Below are 5,034 nucleotides of genomic sequence, written 5' to 3'. Positions count from 1 at the left end.
AGATTTACAAGCCTTTCAGAAATAAAGGCGGCATTTTGAAAGCAATCGTTGTGACTTATAAGTTTACAGCGGCGCGTTCGCGCTAAACGCGTAGGCGGAGCGCGCAGCGAGACGATGCAAGAAGTCGCGCGTATAGGCGGTATTCAATGAAAAGTTTAGCGGGCGATTTCTCCGCCTTGCAACACTGAAAACCGCCATGTCGATGGCCACCGTGCCAGCACATGCGCTTTGCGCCCGCATCTCGAAGAGAAAAAAAAACACCAGCGCACATCGTCTGCTGCGTTTCAGCCCGATTATAGGTAGTGGCGTCAACAGATATAATGTTATTCGCACTCACATTAAGTGGTCGCGCCCTACCTACCCTCGAGCACTTTGAATCCACGGAGGATAAAACCGCGGCTGCGAACGGCGCATATAAGCAGCATAAGTCCGCATTTGGCTGCCGCCACGGATGTCGACGCAAGTGCACCCGCACCGCATCCACGACTTTATGTCTGGTAGGTGCCCTCTAATACCTGGTTGAGTACAAAAACCGAATAATTTCTTTGGAGAAATGGTTCACGCGTACACCGAGTTAGCGGGGGCTTTCTCGTGCGCTAAATAACACCCAGCAAAACAACTCACCTTTGACGTTCGCGCGCGGCGGCTGGCAATCAGCCGATCTGCGGCGGCTACTTCCTACGCGTCTGGCGATAGGTAGATCGTACTGTGCTGCACTCAACAGCACTTGGCGTCGAGGTATCACTTCGCGTTCAGAGGGCAACAGTTTGGTAATGATGCAGTTCCTGCTGTCAAACGGACCACTGCGTTCACATTGCAACCTTTGTGCCACGGCCGAATCGCACTCCCTTGTAGGTGTGCGCGGAGGCTGGGGTTGAATTGCAGATAGGCCTCCTGCGCTGCCCAGGGGGCGATGCGCAAGCGGCTTCCGGGCAGTACTTCCGGGTAGTACAAAGCTGCGCGGGTCCCATAGGATCCCGTGTTGACAGAAGCAAAATGAGCTCGACGCTCCCGATTAATTTGCGACGTGGTCACCAGCTCATCCCCGACTCGTCCGATCTATTTCGGCGATCAACTTGGCATTAGGGGAAAAAGCTTTGCAGCGCTAAACACGTTTACAGCGCCGACGAAAGTGCCGGGACCGTGATGGCGTCTGCTACTCGCAGGTTCACCGATCGATGGTCGTACGAAGGGAAATTTTAAGTGAAATTGCTAGTTTAAACTAATACTCTAGGTGACAAAGACTTCTCAAAAACAGCCGATCCAAAAAGAAGAGTGACGCAATCGGCGATGATCGCGCTTTAAAAAGCCAGCGAGCCCGGCGGACCGCAGGCTCGCCTGCTGCGGTGCGCCGCTATTTTGCGTACCTACATACTATGCGTGCACTTTCATTAAACAGTGCTCGTTTGTGTCGCCGTTACGAATACATGGTGCAGCGTTAGCTTGCCGTTTTGTTGCGTGTCTCAGTGAGAAAATGCCGCGACCGCCAGAAGCTTGAAATCTGTTTTGGGATTCCGAAATTAGTGGCCGTAAAACAAAGTGGTCGGGAGAACTAAGGGGCCGCTCGCTTTCCTTGTTTGCTCTTACTTCACTTAATTACGCTCTTGCAGCATATATTCCCAGTTCGCACTTAATAGCCTAGAATGAGGGTGAGCAACGGCCGAGTTCCATGCAGCCAACACGGCGAAGGGCTGGACGCGTGAAATCGGGTGGGAGGAGGAGGGGCTTTGAATGCAAATAGAAAAAAATCAGCGAATTTCTAATATTATTTGACAATAATCTGGCGAAGTGTGAAGATATGGGGGCAATTCAACTGGAGGACGCCAATTCTCTGTTCTCGTCCCACTGTATAACTCCATTTGAAGTCAAAACTGTCGTGTCGGCGTTCAGATTCGACAACCCCTGCACTAGAAAACCAACACAGTCAGTGATGATCGTATGTAAATATTCGGGGCCCCGCGCCATGTATGCGGCTGTGTTATGTTATGCTGTGTTATGTGATGTTATAGAAGTACACATCTCTGCAGGCAGCGAGCGTGTGATTTGGTGCATGTTTTGCGTCCTTTAATAGCGCTTAATTTGTTTATTTGGCGCTATTGCACCACCTACTCGCTAGTATACATGTACCCTGCCGTTCGTAAATCGTGCGGCCTAAAACGTTACGCAAGAATCATTTAGTTTGCGAAAATACGAAACAAAATTTCCACTCGTTTCAAAGGCGGTGCCAGGCCAGCAGTGTCAGCTGAGTCGGCTGCGCAATTCTTGCGTTCGCTTGCATGCTCCCGCTGAAGCAACCTTTTGCAGTTACTTCAGGATATAGGACGTGCAGTGTTCGGTGTTTATGCTACTCGTGAACTTTCCTTTGTCGACCGCACGCAAGAAGAAAGAACTGTAACTGTCGTCAAACAGTTAAACCACCCGACCTGGCGATACTGCCCCACGCCGCGACCACCGCGACAGCTCGCTCAAAAGAAAGGCGGAAGTCGGCCTATTTTAGCAGATATTATTTTGTTTAGCCTCTGCAACTACTTTAAGGGCTATTTCATACAGTATGCAGTCATTTAAACGCGCCACAAAGCGCCGCAACCACCTTTCACTCTGGCTTGTAATTGAAAACACATGGTAGGCGGCGAGGGTCGTCTGCTTTTGTACTACCCAGAGGCGTCGGCCGCTAGGGGCGCTGCATGTCGCCAAAACTCGGAATCGTGACTTTTCGCGTAATCAACGCTATCGCGGCACAACTGACTATCGAATCACTCGCACACGCCTTGCATGGGAACCCAAGGTCACTCGCGGCCCGCGGCGCGCGGCCTGCCTGGCCGCCATGAAGGCGTGGAGGAGAAGAGGGGTGACTGATCTGGGGGCCGGGCGCACAATGTCGCCTTGGGAACAGATGCTTAGCCACAGATATGGCGGCGCACTCGCACGGTTGCCTGCATGCATTCCACGCTATTGAATACCGGCCATACGATTGGCGTCATGGCTTGTTACCTGCAGTTCTCGTGCCCCGTAGGTGCGTTCCTGGTTATTTTAGCGCATTTTAAGCGCACACAAGCACAGTAGCCTACCTATTTGTACTTCCACGATCCTCAAACCGATCAGCTCGCTAGGCCTTTCTCGCATGACAAGCCTTGCTCGGGTAACGCTGCCAGGGGAGGAACGCTCCTCCATTAGCTCACGAAAGGGGGAAATCTTCCTCCATTCCTAGGGGTAGAACCGCGCTCCTCCCTCTTAAAGGGAGAATCTTTCTACCTCTTAGGGAGCAATATATGACACATTCCTGTTTCGCCCTTAAGGGAGAAACTACCACACCCTTTTTTCTTAGAGTGTGGTGCCGTAGTACTTAGTGTACATATTTGGCTGGCTGTCGTATACTGTACGATATAGCCCTTAAAGTAGTTGTAGAGGCTAAACAAAATAATATCCGCTCAAACAAGCCGATTTATCGGCTTTCTTTTCAGCGAGCAGTCGCGATCGTCGCGGTGTGGGGCAGTATCGCCAGGTCGGGTGGTCTAACTTCCTGACGACGATTACTGTTCTTTCTTCTGGCGTGCGGTCGACAAAGGAAAGTTCATGAGTAGCATAAACACGAACGCTGCTCATCCTATAGCTTCAGGTAACTGTAAAAGGTTGCTTCAGCGGGAGCATGCAAGCGAACCCAAGAATTTCGCAACCGACTCAGCTGACAATGCTGGCCTGGCACCACCATGACAACGAGTGAAATTTTTGTTTTGTATTTTCGCAAACTAAATGATCCTTGCCGAACGTTTTACGCCACATGATTTACGAATGGCAGGACACATGTATACTAGAGAGTAGGTGAGGCATTGCGTCAAATAAACAAATTAAGCGCTATTAAAGGACGCAAAACAATCACCAAATCGTTGTTCCCTGTTTCTTCCAATGCCTTCGATGAATTCAGATGTTCTATTTACACAAGTCAACTTTAGTTGGCTCCCTGACGTGTAGTGAAATGCAAGGAGAAGTGGTTATCTGACCAGTAGCGTAGTAACAAAACGTTCCTTTTGTGGAGGGGAAGGCAGGTGGAAACACGCAGAAAGTGTGGTGCCGTTTCTATGCTGTCAATGTCAGTGGTAACCTGAGACATCAGAATAAGTACCAATAAAGCTCACGTGTGGACTATTAGAAGTTTTAACATCACAAAGTAAGTTTAAAAATAATCCATTCCTGCAATTTTATGCTATCAATGTCAGTGGCAGCTCGAGAGTTGGAATAATTTTCAAAACGCTTAGGTGCAAAGTTGTTGCATCATGATGTGCACCAAACATTAATCCATTTCTGTTCTCCTTTGAACGTAAAAATTATACTGCAAAAGCAGATTGCTACATTCTGTATTCATACTCTATGACCTGTTCAGAAACAGTCTATGGCTGACTGTGCAGACATTTGGCCCTCCACTGATAGGTTGTGACAAATGTTTTTGTTCCTCGGCAAAAAAAAAAAAATGAAAACAAATTAATTCCATTCCCCACCTTGCTCCTGCGAAGTCATGGCTGTGGCATTCACTATGGCTGAAGACATCTTCGGCATGCTGAAGGGTCGTCGGGGAGAGTGTGGCGGATTATGAATGCCCTGTGGAGCTCATAAGCCACAAAAGAGTGCCTTTTGAGTCGTGCATATTGTGCAGATATTCACCAGTTCGAATAGACCAAGGACAGGTGAGCTTAAAATATGTTCAAATATTTTTATATCTCAAATTACCAGGGCTTCCACTGTAAAAAAACATTCGAGTTTCGTGGAACGAATCAGACATTGTTCAATATTTTCTCATGCTCCCTGGGTAAAGCAAGGCATAAATTTATTCTGTGATATTTTAAGTGCGAATGCACTTTATAAGCGACCCCAAACCATCCACCGCCGGCGGCGGCGGCGGCGTCGGCCGCAGTGCTCTTCAAAGAAGAAACAGCATCCGGCGCCAGGTTTCGATCCGAGAACTTTGCGGCCGCAGCGCGACGCTCTACCGACCAAGCTACGGACGCGACGGTGATATCAGGGTTAGACGCGCCTTATATC

The sequence above is a fragment of the Haemaphysalis longicornis genome, unplaced genomic scaffold (genome assembly GCF_048455015.1).
Source record: "Haemaphysalis longicornis isolate Haplotype H1 unplaced genomic scaffold, Haemaphysalis longicornis Haplotype H1 scaffold_1, whole genome shotgun sequence".
Lineage (NCBI taxonomy): Eukaryota > Metazoa > Arthropoda > Arachnida > Ixodida > Ixodidae > Haemaphysalis > Haemaphysalis longicornis.
The sequence above is the reverse complement of the archived record's forward strand: the minus strand, read 5'-3'. Positions refer to the sequence as shown.